We start from the raw sequence: 19,124 nt of genomic DNA, 5'->3' as shown, positions 1-19,124 counted from the left end.
AGCTGCCTCGGGGACCCGGCTGCCAGCCCAGGAGTTGGGACCCTGTCGCAGCCCCACCTGCGCGCCCTCCCGGCCCCCCAGCTCCCGATGCCGGCCGATCCCTGCTGGCTCACTCCCAGCCCAGGTGACTAATGGGGTCGTGGGGAGACAGGGGAGGGCCGGGCAAGGGATTGGCCGTGGTCGGGATGCTGCCGGCCCGCAGGGTCTGGGGATGGGGCTCCCGCGCTGTGGAGCTGGTGTCCGACTCAGAGAAGCGGGGCCGGGACGGACGGGCCGGAGAAGGCGCCGGCCCAACTCCGCGCAGCCGGCGCCCGTACAAAGGGCCGCTCGGTCCCGCGGGAGGAAAGTGCGGGCGGCCGCAGAGGCGCCGGGCGGCCGGCGAGAGGAGGGCGGAGCGCCGGCCCGGCCGCCGACAGGAGTTGAGCAGGTGGGCGGCCGCTCGGGGTGGGGGGAGGGCCCGCAGCGCCCCCGCTGCGGAGAAGTTGCCGGCCTGGCCGGTGGCACCGGCGGCAGGGGAGACCTACCTTTGGCCGCTGCCGCCGTGGCCCCGGCACTGCCCGCTCAGCCTGGCAGGGGCAGGCTCGCCCGCACACCGGCCGCCCGCAGCCGCCAGCTGCTCCGGGAATGCAGCAAACGGAGCGGGAGCCCTTGGGGTGGGGAGGGCGAGAGGAGCTGCGGGGGGGAGGAGGGGGGAGGGGGGAAGAGGAGGGGGGGGGAGGAGGGGGACAGAGAGTCTCGGCTGGGCCGGGCCGCAGCTCAGCTGCACCCAGCCCGGCTCTCCGGGGCAGCGCACAGCATCTAAATGAAGAGGCCGGATGCAGACGGACATTCAGGCAGCTCTCGGGAATGAATAGCCGCCTTTGATTTGGGAGCCGAAGTAATGCCAGCTCCCAGCCCCGGCTTTAAAAACAGTGGAGTGTTGGTGCCAGAGGAATGCACGGCTCCGGGTGTTGGTACAAGACAGACTTTTGATGACTCACTGCAAATGCAAACAAAGATGGCAGCAATACTGTACTGTGCGCGGAGAGACGCTCGTGGTGCCGCGGCAACCGAGACGGCCTGGAAACGTATAGTGCGGTTCTGCATATGAATTACCCAGTAAACTACCACCCTGCCATCCAGTACAGCCCGAGTGTCAAAGCATTTAAACTATGCCAAACAGTCTGCAGGGCTGGCAGAGCGGCCTAACTCCTGCAGTGCAGGCAGGGGGGTGCCGGGTGGGGGCCGGCGAGGGGGGCAGGGAGGCCAGGGGCTCGGGGCAGACAGGGCAGGAGCTGGGCGAGCAGGGGAGGAAAAGAAGGGAGATGAGCAAATGAGGCAGAAAGAGGTGAGAGCAAGGGGCCAGGGAGGAAGAGACCCAGCCCCCCTTCCCCCGGCGCCCTGCAGGCCCCAGTGCCCGCCTTCCCCCCTTCTTGGGGTCCCAGAGCGGCAGGCCCAGCTAGTCCGGCCCCAAAACCCCAGGTAATCACCCTGTACCCCCACTCCGCAGCCGGGGCAGCTCTCTTAAAGAAGTACAACTTTGTGATTACAACCGGGGGCCAGGCCCGTGGTGGCCAGTAACCAGGAGCCGCCGAAGGACCCGCCCTGGTCCCTGATGGACCTGCCCCGGGGAGGGGGCAGCCAAGGCACCACCCCCAGGTTACCCGTGTGGCCGGGCCGTTGGTGCGGGGTCCACAGTGTCCGCCGTCTACTGAACCTCTCCTGGGCAGGGGCGGCCGTGCTGTGCGCACTGCCTGTGCAGAGGATGTGGGACCTCGTTCTAGGCTCAAGCCCCCACCTGCTGGACAGCGTGGGCCCTGGGGCAAACCACTGGCCTGCCCAGCCTCAGTTTCCCTGCTTGCCACCAACTGTGGCAGCCTGCAAGAAGGGGCAGGGTCGAGAGTGGAGATGGCCAAGGAAGGTCTGTCTCCTGCAGCGCCCAGCGTCGTCACCATCAGGTGATGCTGGGGCAAGGCGGGGGCGGGGGCGGTGGGCTACAGGCAGCACCCCTCCCACCGTCCCTTCCGAGGCATCCGGAGAGAAAGAAAGAGCCATCTGGCGCCTCCCCGTTCACACACCGTGGGCTCAGCTTCCGAGACCAGATAAAATGCTGCGAATGGAGAGAGGGAAGAAGTCCAGGTGTAGGGAAGCCGCCCAGCGAGCAGCGGCCAGCAGAGGCGGCTCGGTGCCTCCTGCACGGGGCTGCTGACAACTGGAGGGGTGACGGCAACACAGGCCGCACGCGGAGTGCTAACGGAAATGGTCCCCGCTCGGCGCTCTGGGGACCCGGGGGCTGTGTGGGGAGAGAGAGCGGGGCTTGGCCGGCCTTCCTCCGGCTCGAGGCCCAGGTGGGGCGGCCATCATCTCAGCACCACCAGGTTTCACATCCGGGCTTGGCCTCGGCCACCAGGTGACGGACCGAGGGCCCTTCCGCACCGCACTCTCGGGTCCACGTGGACGCCCGGGTCTGCACACCTCCCCTCACCCCCACTGGGTAGCCTTGCCAGGCCCCCCAGACTGGGCTGTGTCATCCTGGTGGTCCCCCTTTCCTGGGGCCCAGGAGAAGCCCACTAGCTCCAAGATGAGGGACTGGGGCCTCGGGGGGCGGGGTGTGCGTGTGCGGGCACAGCCCCATGTGCCTGCCCAGCCACAAAGGGGGGCAGACTGGGCACACATGGAGCCAGTGTGGAGAAACAGAGGGACACTCAGAGGCCCAAGGACAGTGGGGCCCGTGATGGGTAGGGAAGGGCAGGGGCCAACCCTGGCCTGGGTGCAGGACACCCAGCCTTCCGCCGCCCTCCACGAGCTCTCCCCTCCGCTGTGCTGCACCCAGGCCCTCCCTGCGTGGAGGAGAGCGACCCCCTTCAGGCCCCTGTTTCATTGCCAGCTCCGCAGGGAAGTCCCCCAGGTGCCACGCGGGAGCTTGCTGAGGCTGGGAGAGTCTATCCGATGCCTGGCGGGCGTTTCACCCAATGCTGGGCACAGCCAGGGAGGGCCGCAAGAGAGGGCTGTGCGGCCCAGGGACACACGGCACAGTGGGGAGGGCCGCCACGGGGCCCCCGCACCCACCACCGGGAGCCTCCCAGAGAGTGAGGGGGGCCTCCTGAGCCAGGTGGGGGCTCTCGTGCCGTGAGAGGGGAGGGGGTGAGCAGGCCTGGCTGGGGTGGGCGGAAGCTGCGAAGGTGCAGTGCGCGCCGGCCCCCAGAGGGCCCCGCTGCCCAGGGCTGGGCAGGGAGCAGCCAGGTTCTGAACTGAGAGCGGGGGCCAGCGAGCTCTGCGGAGCCGACCCTTCCGAGAGCGGTTCCTGGCTTCCGCTGGGTACCGCCCCACATGCCGGGCCTGGCGCCGGCCACCTCAAATGCAGGTCCTATGGCCTCCAGCAGAGGACTCCATGTCTGGGATGCCCGCCTGGGAGGGGGGTCACGTTCGCCCTCCGATGGTGACCACGGGGTCGAGGCAGACGATGTTATCAGGAAAGCGCTCGGCTAGAGACGCACACGGCTAGAGACCGGCGCCCGCCTAGGCCCCGTCCGTGCTTCGTGGGCCTGCCCCCCGGGGCTGCGGCCAGACCGTTCACCCGGAGAGGGGACCATCCCCCCCGGAAGGTGACGGAGCCGTCTGGCCCCGGGGATGGGGACAACCGGCCCTGTTGTCGCCGTGTCCTCAAGCCACCTGTGCGGGTGAGGCCGCCGCCCCACGGCCCGGCCCAGGACAGCCCAGCACGAGCTGGTTTCAGGTTGCTTTCTTAGAAGCCTCGGCCGGAGCAAGAACAAAGCTGAACTTTGGGAGAAAGGAATCAAATAAAGGCTTGGCTCACACACCCGGGGCTGAGAGCAGGACGTGCCGAGGCCGGTCCGTGCGCAGTGGCCGGGGAGGAGAGGGGCCGGGGCCTGAGCTGGCCTCCCTGCCCAGCCCTACACGACCTCCTTCCCCCTCTGTGCCTGTTTCCCCGCGCCCTGCTGCCCAAGCAGCACCACCTCTTCTGTTTCCCTCCACAGCAAGATTCCTGCGCCGTCCACTCACGGAAGAGCCGGAAGAGCCGGGAGGAACGTCCGAGATCCTATCTTTGTTCATCCCGGCCGTCCTCAAAGCCACTGCACCACGGAACCCTCCCCCTCATAATGCCCTTCAGAATGGAACCCACTTCGGGACATAACAAAGCCAGAGTCCAGCCCCTGCCGCTGTGCTAGCCTCAGGGGAGAGGCCCGTTCCACACAGACTCTAGACCTCCCCAGGAAGAAGTGGATGGGGGGGGTCTCTTCTCTGTGGACCCTCCCTTGGGAACGGCTGGGATTATGGGCTGTCCACCAGAATGCCTCCCCGCCCCCGGCGGGCCACGCACCCGCAGGTGGCCGAGAGAAGGATGTGGGGCTATGAGCCCCAAGAGCTGCAGACACGCATGCACACAGGGGCCAGGGGGCGTCAGAGTCCAGCCTCCCCCACGCACCCCAGATCCTCAGGGGCCTGCTACGGCAGGCGCACGGCGCCACGCAGGGGCGCAGCGTTTAATTTCTGCAGAGGCACCGCCAGCGAGGGAAAAGGAGGCGAGACAAATTAAATTAAATTAAATTATTTTGCAGGATTTAATTTTACCAACCTAGTAAGCGGACTGGACCTCGGCAAATGCACAGCCATTAAACACACACCGCAGGGGAAGAAGGGGGCAGGTGCGCCAGGGAACATTCCGGCAGCAGAAAAAGGAGCCCCTCTCACCCCCAGCACCTAGCCCCCAGCCGGGGGCCCATCCCCGTGGCAGCCCCGCTGCCCGGCCGCCAAGCCCTGCCATCTCGGGACCTCGGGAGAAGCCGGCCTGGCAGCAAGGCCACCTCCTAAAAGGCAGGGCGCTCCGGAGTTGCCTTTTAGGCAGGGCCGTGTCCTGCAGGGAGGTGGGCAGGTTACTGAGTCAGCATGAACACACGTGGGCGCGTCGGGGCATCAGGAATACCGCCCAGGCTGCCCCGCGGAGGCTGTCAGGAGAGCGTGGGCGGGGCGGGGTGTCACTCTGGACAGCAGCCATCAGAGCGACGGCCTTGCTTTCCGATTACGATTACGGCGCAGGCTCCAGTTACCAGGCTCTCTGGCACCCCCATCTGCAGTCCCCCGTTCATGCTCTGGCTCTGCCGTGAGCTCTGCTCCTCCGAAGGGCAAGGGGGAAGCGTCTGGGGGCTGACCCTTCGGAGGTCCGGGTGGCTGTTTGAAGCAAGGCTGCTCGGCTCGGGCGTGCCAGGCCCCCTGAAAGCTGGGCGAGGCACCGGCCTGCTGGAGCCTCAGGTTTGCATTAAATTTTTAATACACCACAAAGCAGGGCTGGGCTGTCAGGGGGCCGGGCTGCTAATGGAAGGGCCCGGGCAGGGAACCAGGGCTCCAGGGTGGGGTCTCAGCTGCTCGGAGCCCCTCCCCACGGTCCCAACTCGTGTGCTCGCCTCCCAGCCCCAACCCCTCCAGGTGGGTGCAGCACAGGAGGCTGAGGTACCCAGAGGATGAGCTTCCTGCCCAGGCCTCTGGCCTGGGCTGCACCCAGTCACCACCCTCCCCAGCTGCCTGCTTTCAACACCCATGATCCCGGGCAACCGAGGTCATCAAGAGGGTGGGGACTGACCCTGCTGGACAGAGGGACGCTGAGGCCTGGACTTGCCCCGGGCCTCCAGGACTCTGCTGCAGAGGTGAGAATTCCACCTCAGCCTCTGCGCCTGGCTGTCCTGGAGTCCCCTGTGCCCAGGGCAGGGGGCGCACAGGCCTTCGAAACCTCAGGGCCACTCGGGTCCTGGGCTGTGGCCACACCTCCAATACACCCCCGCCGCCCCCCCCCCCCATCACCAGCTCACTGAGCCCCAGCCCGACAGGCAGAGGCAAGACGCCTCCGGTGTTCAGCCAGGCACCTGGGCAGCCTCCACCCAGACCACAGCCTGGACCGGCATCAGGCATAAAAGCCGGTTTTAACTGTACTAACAAATGTTTGCCTAGAAGCTTTTTTTTTTTTTCCCCAACCAGAGAAGGGCAGCCTGCGAGAATCTGCAAATTCAAAGATGTGCTTATCAGTCCGTCCCCTGCCGCCCTGGAGGGAGCCACAGATGCAGGGCTGGTCCTCAGAGACAGAGCACACACCTAAGTTCCCTGCCGGCCCTCCACACAGCACCTCCAGCCCCCCGAGGGCCCAGGGCCCTGGGTGCCGCACCCACAGCCTGGCCCCATCAGCCCCACTGGCCGCAGGACCGCGGGGGCTGGGCGGGGGCTGGGGGGACGCCCTCCCAGAGGGGACAGCGGGCCCTGCGTCACACAGCACGTGGCCCATGCGGTGGGCTCTGAAGAGGGTCCAGCCTGGGGGTCTGGGTGGCCCAGCTCATCCCATGGGCAGGGGGGAAACTGCAGCTGGGGCTCCTTCCAACATGCCACCGCCCACCAGGCATGACTGCCTGCCACCGCCACGCCAGCCTCTGACCCTCCGCTCAGATATTCCGTGCGGAGAGGGGGTCGGGAGCTAAACAAACAGGGCGTGAACCTAAAGAAACAGGAGCGGCCGGCCCAGAGGGAGGGCAGCGGCCCCCATGAGCCCACCCGCCCACCCTGCACCCACCACGTCCACGGATTAGCCATCAAATGGTTCCAGAAGGCTTGGGAAGAAGTAAGCAGTGTTTTGAACAGAGCCGACAATCTCTCTCGCCCGTGTTTGTAACTCAAATACCGTAGGCTTGAAGAGTGTGCCCCTCGGGCATCGTTTAGTAACTTAAAAAGGCAGACCCACGCCTGCAGACGCCACCCTACTCCTCCCTCGGAGGCTGAAGCTGGGTCTCCCCCGCCCTGCACCCAGGCTGGGGGCACTGGGGGGCCGGCACTGAGAGCAGGGGCTGCCTGCGCCGGGCAGCTGGGCCCCTGGAGCCAGGCTCGCCCCCCTCGGCCCTACAGCACCTTGCTGTCCCCTCCGAGGGCTGACGGGGGTCCTCGAGGCGGCCGGGTCCCGGGCAGCAGGTGGAGGGGGCGCGCGTGCCAGGCCCGGCCGGTCACCCAGCTCATTAGCGACGGCGCCTCTGCACACACTCACGTCTTTAATATTCATAGCTCTCCTCATCTGCATATCGTGCCATAAATAGTCGAGGTGAGACACAAAGCTCCCTGCATTTCTAATTATGCTTAAAAATCTAACGTAAATCAGACGACACAGAAATACCAAATCAGCTGCTGGGGTGGGGGGGGCACATAGGCTGAGACGGGTCACGGCACACCAGCTCCCACCTCCAAGCTCACGCCAAGGTGGTTGCCGATGGGCGCCGGCCCAGGGTCCCCCCGGCCGGGAGCTGGGCGGCGGTGTCCCAGGCCACTCCCTAGCCAGCCTCACCCCCGCGGCCCTAAAGAAAGAGACAAGTGGGGGCAGGGGATACGCCCGCGGCACCTCAGGGACCCTGCAGCTCCTCCCCTGGGGCCGGCCAGCCTGTCCCACCTTCTCCCGAGGGGCTCCTGCCACCGTGCCTCCTTACCCTCCGCACTGGGGGACACCCAGCCACCCACCCCACCCAGGGGCCCAGTTCCTGGGCTCCCCTGTATCCACATTTAACCGGCTCTCCAGAGGGATCTGAGTCCACAGCAGAGGAGAATCAGAGCAGATGCGCCCCCAGCCCCAGGCAGTGCCCGACTCTGGGGATGGGATTTGGCAGGCAGGAGGCACAGCCGGAGCGCCAGGCCCCTGAAGGGCGTGGGGACAGGACTGGACGTGACAGTGGGCCCCTGACCCCCGAGGGGGCTCCAGCCCTGCACGGGCAGGAGAGGCCCGCGTGGGCCTCGGCTCTGCACTCGGGGCCCAGTCCCCCTGTCTGCGGGGAGACACAGAGTAGGGGCTACAGAACTGAAGGCTCCGGGCAACTCTGAGCCCAACACAGCACCAACCCTCACGGGGGGGCACCAGAGGGGCATCCGGGGCCCTGGTGGGCGGCACTGACACCAGACCTCAGGGTCCCTGGGGGCTGAGGTGCAGCTGGGGCGGTGGGGGCACCTGGGGGCAAAGCTGCTGCCCAGGGAGCCCACGAGGTGCAGAGCCAACAACAGGTGACCCGGCCTGCATCAGAGCACACGCCTGTCTCCATTTCTTCCAACAGACCCCAGCACCCCGGGCCCCCATGTTCCCGGGCAGCCCCGAACACTAGCGCTCAGCACATACCCTGCCCAGCCCTGGCCCCAGCCCCCCCAAATGCAGCCTGGAGTCAGGGCCCCTGGGCTGGTGCACCTCTGCCTGTCCTGGGGTGCAGAGGCGGGGCCCCCAGAGGGACCCGCAGGAGACACAGGCCCGAGTGACACGGGGGTTACCCCGCTCTGCCTTTAGAGAGAGACGCAGAGATGCCTGCTGCCCACATCTGCCTGGCATCACGCCCAGACCTATTTTTAAGCCCATTTACTAGAAATCCCACAAATTAAAGGAAATACAGATAATGGCAGTAAGAATCCTGGGGGCCAAATAAAAGCTGCACATAACTGTCCTCGTGCTCCAGCGTGCGAATCTCAACCACAAAACCAGATCTCCCCGAAGCACCCCTGCGACACGGACACGTCCTGGGTGAGGAGGAAAGTCCAGCGTGCGGGCTGAGGCCGACAGCACGGCCATAAAAGGCAGTTGCCGATATGAAAATGAAGACCATGAATGCAAACACCCGACTGGATGGCGGGAATGCCGATCGCCGGCAGCTACTGACAGCATGTTGGGTGGCGTGTTCTCTCCTAGAGGCGAGTCCAGGCTGTGGGCAGGACCCCCCTCTCCCCCTCCCGTGGAGGCAGCTCCTCTGGGGGGCAGGCTGGGGGGGGGGGGGCGCCAGGCGGGGACCAGGGGACCGGGGGCCTCCCTCCCAGCACCTGGCCACGGCCACAGCTCTGTCGCTTCCGCCCCCCAACCCACCGAGTTTCACGTGGTTCCCAAGACAAGCCAGGAGGTGGGGGCTACGGAGACCCAGATCTCCAGAAACCGAGGCCCACGGAGGGAACCAGCCAACTGGGTTTGCCAGGGAACCGGGGGGGGGGGGGAGGGGCTCCGTGGGCGCCCCGGGAAGGGCCAGGCCCCCCAGGACAAGCTGGTTGGCTGAGGTGAGAGGTTGAAAGGCCTCACATGTGGTCCCCCAGGGTCAGGCCCAGGCCTCCAGGCCTCCAAGGTCAAGGGCCGTCCTGTAGGCTCACAGGCTCGCCAAGGCCTCAAAGATGTGATCAGGACAGAGGACAAACAGTCAGATCGCTCCTGGGTAAAAAGCATCAAAGGCGCGTCTGGGTGGGCACCAAGCCCCTGCAGACCCTCAGGAGACCCGGGCATGTCCGCCCCAGCCCTCCCCTGCTCGTTCCACCTGCCAGGTATCCAGGTATCCGCTATCCAGCCACCCCTTCGCCAGAACCTCCCCCTCTGCATCTTGAAGCCCACCAGCCCCAGACACACCGGGCGCCCTGAGAGGCTGTGGGTGTCGGTGGGTGTCGGCGGGTGTGCACGGGTGGAAGGGGAGCCCACGATGGGGAGATGCGTGTGTGCATCTGTGTATGTGTGTGTGAGTGAGAGAGAGAGAGAGAGACAGAGAGAGAGAGAGAGAGAGAGAGAGAGAGAGAGAGAGATGTCCCTGATCCCTTGGCTGGAGGTCACACGGTTCATCCTGAGCTGTCACTGGGTGGGGATAAGGCCCACCGATCCCACCACATTCTAGGATGGAACAGACCCTCCCCTCGGGGGCTCGGGAAGAGGAAGCAATGCCAGGTGGGTCAGCTCTGCCCCAGGCCTGCTCCCCTGACCGCCCTGGAGGTGCAGGAAGCCACAGCCACACACTCATATCCCGCCAGACGCTGGGTGGTCTCCTGCTGCCTGGTGGGGTGGGCGGTGCTCCCGACACGCCAGGCACACTGAAGTGGGTCACGGGTACCCCCAGCCACTGGGACCACAGCGAGGGCCCTGCGACCGACACCGCTGAGTACTGGGAACTCGCCTCACTCGGATGCTTCCCCCGCTCTACAGAGCACGAGGCTGGTCCTCACGGGGACCTGGCCGTGGAGGCGTCACCTGGGAGCCCAGCCTGCAAGAGAGGCTGGTGGCAGAAAGAAGGGCAGAGCCCCTGCAGCACCTGCTCCAGCAACACCACCCCAGCCCCTGGCCCCGACGCCACCAGGTCGGGAAAGGCCGGACAGAGTGGCTCTGCCTGCCCCGTGACGGGCAGGCAGCCGGGTGGGGGGCAAGCTCACGGGACACGCAGACGCCAGTTCCAGGGGCGTGGGCGACGGTTCACAGATTATTAGAAACTTGGAAATTAAGCAAAATATCCACTGCTCGACCCTTCACCATCACAGGGGCTGCCCAGGGGATTATCCAAGGACGAGGACCACTCTTCTGCCCGTGCTCCACCCAGGCTCTGTCCAGTGACGTGCACACTCATTCATTTGTTTGTCCAGGAAAGATGCAAAGATATCTCTCCATGAAGAGACACCCCCAAAGGTTACGGGTTCTGCCCTGCAGGACATCAGCCAGTTTAGGGTCGGGCCTGGCAGGTCCAGGACATCCCTCCCCCTCCCCGGGGGGCCCACCCTGCCGCTTCCTTCACGTCGACGTAGACACAGCTCTGACGTGCACTCTCTCTGTATCTGCACGAGGGTCCTGTTTACAACCTTTAAACAACTATACCTGACAGGTACCCAGGTGGACTTGCCTGCAGGAACACTCCGAGCTGGTTGGTGGCAGTCTGTCAGTCCACCTGTATCCTAACGTGTGGTTTGGGCCACGTCCCTTTTCTGCAGTGAGGACCAGGGATGGGCAGTTACCGGGACCACTAGGCTGGTCTCAGCCACGCTGTCCAGAGCACCCCAAGGAGGCGGCAGCGAGTGGGGAGACTCTGTAGGGAGGATGACGGGGTCCTGTCTATCCCCACCGGTCATCTATTTGTCTATCTGTCAATCAAGGAAATAGCTCATGTCCCCTGCAAAGGAAAACATCTCTCGGAGACAGGGAGAAGAGACATTTTCCGTGTTTATTTCTGACCCATGGCGGAAGCGGAGGGTTCCCTGTGTCTAGACTCGAGGGAAGCCCTACCTTCACATTGAGGGTGGAATTTTTTCTTCCCTCTGAAGAGATTCCATGAATTACAGACTCTGAAGAGCTGCGTCCTCGCGGGCTAAGAGACGAGCAGCTTTATAAGCAAATATTTTCAGAATTCCCGGAACATCAACGTAACTTCTAATATTTTAAATGACCTAGCATGTGAAGGGGAGGGGACCCTTTTCAGAGAAACCACTAGACCAAAAAGCACTTCCATGTAATACCCCAAATGCCTGCAATCAGGGGAATCCTGGGCAAATCACACTGCTTTGATAATGGGTTAAAAAGACAACACCATGTCTTTTCCCTGATTTGTAAATCCGGAACATGTTTTATTTTCAAGATCTAGATGTGTTTTCTCATGAGCAAAGGAGTTCATCTGAATTTCCTCAACTCCATATACTGTTTCAACCAGAGAAGCTAGCGTCTCGTTTACATGATGCTCCAGGTCATGGAAACTATAAAAGTGTAAAGTCAACTATATTGAAGAATTCTGACAAGCTGATGTCAAAGTTAGTTGCGACTATGGAATACTGGAATACTGCAGTGTTGCTTTAAAACCTCTGTCAGATAAACAACACAAAACAACAATACAAAAACAAACAAAACAAGACCAAAGAAACCTCTGTCGGACGATTCTAACGTCTTTCATCTAAAAACGCACAGCACGTAAATAACACAAAAAAACACTCAGCACCTAAAAAATACTCAACCGGCTAGGAATGGGGGGAACTTCCTCAATCTGATGAAGGACATGTGTGGAAAACCCACAAGTAACATCATAGCCCCTGGTGAAAGACAGGATGCTGTCCCACTAACCTCAAAGACAAGGCAAGGAGGTCAACATGGTACAAGTTCTACATTTGAGAGAGGGAAATTAGGCAAGACGATAAAATAAAAGACATAGTTGGAAAAGAAAAAGAAAAACTATCTCGATTCACAGATGACATGATCTTGTACGAAGAAAGTTCTAAGGAATCAACCCAAAGACTATTAGAAGTAAGAAACAAGTTCAGCAAGGTTGCAGGATATAAGATCAATAGACAAAAATCAAATGTATTTCTACACACTTACAGTGAACAATCTGAAAATGAAATTCAATAAGAAATTCCATTTATAATGACCACAAAAAGCATACAATACCTAAGAATAAATTTAACAAAAGTGGTGTAAAACTTATACTTTGAAAACTACAGAACTTTGTTGAAAGAAACTAAAGATCTAAATAAATAGAAAGGCATCCATGTTCATGGATTAGATCTAATATTGCTAAGACGGAAATACTCCCCAAATTGACCTACAGAACAAATGCAAACCTAATCAAAATCCCAGCTGACATCTTTGTAGAAATTGACAAGCCAGTTCTAAAATTCATATGGAAATGCAAGGGACCCAGAAGAGCCAAAACAATACTGCAAAGGAAGAACAAAGTTAGAACACTAGTACCTCCCAATTTTAAAACTTACTACAAAGCTACAGTAATTAAGAGAGTGTGGTATTGGTATGAGGATAGACATATAGATCAATGGAACAGAATTGAGAGTCTAGAAATAAATCCATGTATCTATGGTCAACAAGGGTGCCAAGACCATCCAGTGGGGGAAAAACTGTGTTTCAACATATGGTGCTGGGACAACTGGATATTCACATGTTAAAGAATGAAGCTGGACTCTTACCTCACACCATACACAGAACTTAAAGTGAATCAAAGACCTCAATGTTAAGAGCTAAAACTGTAAAGCACGAAATCTTTGTGACCTTAGACTAGGCAGTAGATTCTTAAACACCAAAAGCACAAGAAAAAAAAAAAAAGATAAATTAGAATTCACAAAAATTAAACACTTTTGTGGTTCAAAGAAAACAACAAAGAGGGCTTCCCTGGTGGCGCAGTGGTTGAGAGTCCGCCTGACGATGCAGGGGGCGCGGGTTCGTGCCCCGGCCCGGGAGGATCCCACATGCCGCGGAGCGGCTGGGCCCGTGAGCCATGGCCACTGAGCCTGCGCGTCCGGAGCCTGTGCTCTGCAATGGGAGAGGCCACAGCAGTGAGAGGCCCGCGTACAGCAAAAAAAAAAAAAAGAATACCACAAAGAAAGTGAAAAAACAAAAAATGGGAAGGAATATCTGTAAATCGTATTTCTGACCACAGACTTGTATGCAGAATATATAAAAAAACTCTGACAACTCAACAGTAAGACAAATAACCCAATTTTAAAATGGGTAAGAGACATTTCTCCAAAGAAAATACATAAACGTCCAATATGCATATGAAAAGATACTGAACATCGTTAGCCATTAGGGAAATGCAAATTAAAACCACAATGAAATAGCATTTTACACTCACTAGAATGGCTATAATAAAAAACACATTAAAAATGCAGGTGAAGATCTGGTGGGATTGTAAAATGGTGTAGTCGTTTTTGGAAAACAGTCTGCCAACTCTTCAAACGGTTAAACACAGAGTTATTACATGACCCAGCAATTCCACTCCTAGGTATCTACCCAGGAGAAGTGAATACATATACTCACGCAAAAACTTGTGTCTGAATGCTCATAGCACCATTACTCATAACAGCCAAAAAGTGGAAACAACCCAAATGTCCATCAATGGAAGAATGGATAAACAAAATGTGGTCTATCCATATGATGAAATATTGTTTAGCCCTGAAAAAGAATGAAGTACCGTCATGCTACAACATGGGTGAACCTCAAAAACATGACGCTAAGTGAAAAAAGCCAGACACAAAAGGCTACATGTTGTATGATTCGATTTATATGAAATGTCCAGAACAGTTTATGGAGACATAAAGTTGACCAGTGATTGCCTAAAACTAGGAGTAGTGAAGTTAGGGAGGGATGGAGGAAATGAGAGTGACTGATGAAAGTCAGGGGGTTTCTTTCAGAGTGATGAAAATGTTCTAAAACTGATTGTAGTGATGGTTACACAACTCTGAATAGACTAAAAACTACTGACTTTGTACACTGTATGGGTAAATTATATGGTATGGAAGTATATCTCAATAGAGCTGTTACTTTTAAAAAATACACTCGTGGCTTTTTGACCATCTAGAGGGGTGGGATAGGGAGGGTGGGAAGGAGACACAAGAGAGAGGAGATATGGGGATACATGTATCTATATACAGCCGATTCACATTGTTATAAAGCAGAAACTAACACACCATTGTAAAGCTATACTTCAATAAAGATGTTTAAAAATAATAATAATAAAATAAAAAACACAGACACAGGGCTTCCCTGGTGGCACAGTGGTTAAGAATCTGCTTGCCAGTGCAGGGGACACAGGTTCGAGCCCTGATCCAGGAAGATCCCACATGCCGCAGAGGAACTAAACCCGTGCGCCACAACTACTGAGCCTGCGCTCTACAGCCCACAGGCTACAACTACTGAAGCCTGCACGTCTAGAGCCCATGCTCCGCAGCAAGAGAAGCCACAGCAATGAGAAGCCTGCACACCGCAACGAAGAGTAGCCCCAGCTCGCTGCAACTAGAGAAAGCCCACGTGCTGCAATGAAGACCCAATGCAGCCAAAAATAAAATAAATTTTTTTTAAAAAAGGAGGACTTGTACCCTTCTTTAAAAAAAAAAATACAGATACATCAAAATAAAATGTTTAAAAATGTTCAAGTGACCCACAGGAAGGCAAGGAAAAAAAAAACCAGAGAAACAATCAAGAAGAAAAAACAGAATCAAAAAATAAAATGGCAGAGCTTCCCTGGTGGCCCAGTGGTTGAGAGTCCGCCTGCCGATGCAGGGGATGCGGGAAGATCCCACGTGCCGCGGAGCGGCTGGGCCCATGAGCCATGGCCGCTGAGCCTGCGCATCCGGAGCCTGTGCTCCACAACGGCAGAGGCCACAGCAGTGAGAGGCCCGCGTACCACAAAAAAATAAATAAATAAATAAAATAAAATGGCAGATTTAAGCCCTGACATATCAATAATTCCATTAAATGTAAATGGCCTAAATGGACCAATTAAAAGACAGAGATTGGCAGAATAGACTTTTTTTTTAAAGACTCAATTATATGCTGTCAACAAGAAACTCACTTCGAACATAATGATAAAGGCAAGTTAAAAATATATATATACATATATATATGGCTGAATCACTTTGCTGTACACCTGGAACTAACTTGATTTAAATCAACTATATTTAATAAAACTTTGAAAAATTAAAAAATAAAAAAGGATAGAAAAAGATAAATCATGCAAACTTAAAAGAAAACAAGGGTTTCTATATTAATATCAAATAAAGCAGATTTCAGAGCAAATAAAATTATCAGAGACAGAGAGGGACATTTCACAATGGTCAAGGGGTCAATCACCAAGAAGACATAGCAATCTTCTGTATGTACCAGACAACAGAACAGCAAAATATATGAAGCACAAACCAGTAGAAAGAGAAAAGAGAGTTGGGGACTTCAAAACCCTCTCTTGAACAACTGAAAGAACTAGAAAGTTAATCAACAAAGATACAGAGAACTAAACATCAGCTAACAGGATCCAAAAGACATTTACAGAACCGTCCACCACAAAACAGCAGAATACACATTCTTTTCAAGTGCCTATGAAACTTACACCAAGATCCCGGGCCAGGAAACAAACTTCAAGAAATTTAAAAGAACCGAAATCATACAGAATGTGTTCTCCAACCACAGCGCAATCAAACTGGAAATTAATAACAGAAAAGTAAGAGGGAAATCTCCAAACACTTGGAAACAAGCAACATTCCTCTAACTCATCCATGTGTCAGAGAGGAAGTCTCAAGGAAATCGGATTAAAAGAAAATGAAAATGCAATATATCAAAACTTGTGGGACACCACTTAAGAGCTGTGAGGAGAATTTACAGCACTAAGTACATGTGGTTCTCTGAGATCAACCAAATTGACAAGCCTCTAGCAAGAGTGACAAAGAAAAAAGAGAACAAAGACAAATTAATTACCAATATCAGAAAGGTATTGGGGGTATCACTACAGACCCTGCAGATGTCAAAAGAATAATAAGGCAATAATAGGGACAACTTTAACACATAAACTTGACAATCTAAATTAAATGAACCAATTCCTAAGGGAGGAGGGGACTACCACAATGAACAGAGCATTCAAATAGTCTTATAACTATTTTAAAAATTGAATTTTTAGTTTCAAAATTCTCAAAAAAGAAATCTCTAAGCACAGATGGTTTCCCTGGAGAACGCTACCAAACATTTAAAGGAAAATTAGCACCACATATATACAATCTTTTCCAGAAAACAGAAGAGAAAGAAACACTTTCCAATTCATTTTATGATTTATCCCAATACCAAAACCAAAGATGATACAAAGAAAGAAAACTACAGACCAGGGGTCCTTCATGATATAGATGCAAAAATCCTCAACAAAATATTAACAAACAGATTTTAACAACATTTAAAAGGAATTATATACCATGACCAAGTGGGATTTATTCCAGGGATGCAAGCTGGTACAATATCTAAAAATCAGTGAAACCACATGAAAATACCATTCAACGCATAAGAAGGATTTGACAATATTCAACATCCATCCATGCTAAAAACTCTCAGAGAATTTCCTCAACTTGATATAGAGCATCTACAAAAATCTTACAGTTAACACTTTCTCCTCAAGATGGGGAACACAGCAAGGATGTCTGCTCACCGCTCGTACTCAACACAGTGTAAGGAGGCAAGAAAATGCACACAGATTGGAAGGAAGAAATAAAGCTGTCCCCGTTTGCAGGTGACAGAGTTGTCTTCGTAGACAACGTCACAGGATTTAAGATAAACTGTATTTCTATGTACTAGCAATTACTGAAATTAAGAATACAATACCATCTACAATCACTCAAAAAAAATACACCTACATGTAAATCTAACAAAACACGCACAGGACTTACATGCTGAAAACTACAAATTGAAAGAAATCTAGGTCTAACTAAATGGAGAGACATACCATGTTCATGGATTGAAAGACTCAACACAGTAAAGATGTCAATTCTCCCCAAATTGATATACAGGTTTAACACAATTCCTTTCAAAATTCCAGCAAGATTTTTTTGTAACCACAGACAAGATTATTCTAAAATTTATATAGCAGGGCAACAAAACTAGAATAATTAAGACCATTTTGGAAAAGAATTACATGGGAGGAATCAGTCTACCCGATTTCAAGACTTACCATATAGTTACAGTAATCAAGACTGTAGGGGGGGACTTCCCCGGTGGTGCAGTGGTTAAGTGTCCGCCTGCCAATGCAGGGGACACGGGCTTGAGCCCTGGTCCAGGAAGATCCCACATGCCGTGGAGCAGCTAAGCCCATGCGCCACAACTACTGAGCTTATACTCTAGAGCCTGCGAGAGCTTATACTCTGAGCTTATACTCTAGAGCCTGCGAGCCGAACTACTGAGCCCGCGCACCTAGAGCCTGTGCTCCGCAACAAGAGAAGCCACCGCAATGAGAAGCCCATGCACTGCAATGAAGAGTAGCCCCCACTTGCCGCAACTAGAGAAAGCCTGTGCACAGCAACAAAGACCCAATACAGCCATAAATAAATAAATAAATAAGAAATGGTAATTAAAAAAAAAAAAGACTGTATGGGGATAGACAGACAGCTAATGAACAGAATAGATAACCTTAAAACAGACCCACAAATATGCCTAACTGATGCTTTACAAAGATGCAGAGCAATCAGTGGAGGATTGCCTTTTCAGCAAGTGGTAGTGGAGCAACGGCACGTCCAGAGGCAAAAAAAGTGACCCTCAAACTAAACTTCATGCTGATACAAAAATTAACCCAGAATGGATCAGAACCTAAACGTACAACTTAAAACTAGAAGAAAGCATAGGAGAATATTTTGGGGATCTAGGACTATGCAAAGAATTCTTCCATAAGGAAAAACTGAAAAACTTGATGACTTTATCCAAATTTAAAACCTCTGCTTGGAACCCCCCCCCCCCGCAGTGCAATAATGTTAAAAAAAAAAAATAAACAATCTGGAACAAGACAAGGATGCCCACTCTCACCAATTCTATTCAACATAGTATTGGAAGTCTTAGCCACAGCAATCAGACAAGAAAAAGAAATGAAAGGCATCCAAATTGGAAGGAAAGAGGTAAAACTGTATGCAGATGACATGATACTATATATAACCCTAAAGACTCCACACAAAAACTACTAGAACCGATCAACAAATTCAACAAGGTAGCAGGATACAAGATTAACCTACAAAAGTCTGTTGCATTTCTTTACAGTGAAAATGAAATAACAGAAAGGGAAAATAAAAAAACAATCCCTTTGAAAATCGCATCAAAAAAATAATATACTTAAGAATAAACCTGAAAGACTTATATGCCGAGAACTATAAAACAGAGGAAACTGAAGATGATTCAAAGAAATGGAAAGATATCCCATGCTCTTGGATTGGAAGAATTAATATTGTTAAAATGGCCTTACTACCCAAAGCAATATACAGATTCAATGCAATCCCTAACAAATTACCCATGACATGATATTTTTCACAGAACTAGAACAAATAATCCTAAAATCTATATGGAACCATAAAAGACCCAGAATTGCCAAAGCAATCCTTAGGAAAAAGAACAAAGCTGGAGGCGTAACCCTCCCAGACTGCAGACAATACTACAAAGCTACAGTAAGGTGCTGGCACAAAAAACAGACATATGGATCAGTGGAACAGAATAGAGAGCCCAAAATAAACCCATATACCTACAGTCAATTAATCTTCAACAAAGGAAGCAAGAATATACATTAGAGAAAAGACAGTCTCTTCAGCAAGTGGCATTGGAAAAGCTGGACGGCTGCATGTAAATCAATGAACTTAGAACACTCCCTCACACCACACACACACACACACACACACACACACACACACACAACTCAAAATGGCTTAAAGCCTTAAATATAAGACACGATACCATAAAACTCCTAAAAGAGGACATAGGCAAAAAATTCTCCGACATAAATCATAGCGATATTTTCTTAGGTCAGTCTCCCAAAAAAAGGAAAAATAAGTAAATGGGACCTAATCAAATTTATAAGCTTTTGCACAGCAAAGGAAACCATTAAAAAAAATGA

At 54.0% G+C, this 19,124-nt stretch overlaps 1 long non-coding RNA gene across 1 annotated transcript in view; it reads right to left on the bottom strand.

Moving 5' to 3' along the window:
- Positions 1–5,077: 5,077 nt before the first annotated feature.
- The window catches only part of LOC309963605, a 34,246-nt gene continuing 20,199 nt past the window's right edge, over positions 5,078–19,124 (bottom strand). Inside the window, exon 3 of the long non-coding RNA XR_014326298.1 lies at positions 5,078–5,114. This is a non-coding gene — a long non-coding RNA (uncharacterized lncRNA). The remainder of the gene's footprint in view (positions 5,115–19,124) is intronic.

This window comes from Leucopleurus acutus, assembly GCF_964270905.1.
Source record: "Leucopleurus acutus genome assembly, chromosome: 7".
NCBI classification, from domain to species: Eukaryota; Metazoa; Chordata; class Mammalia; order Artiodactyla; family Delphinidae; genus Leucopleurus; species Leucopleurus acutus.
This window is presented reverse-complemented; position numbering and strand designations above follow the sequence as displayed.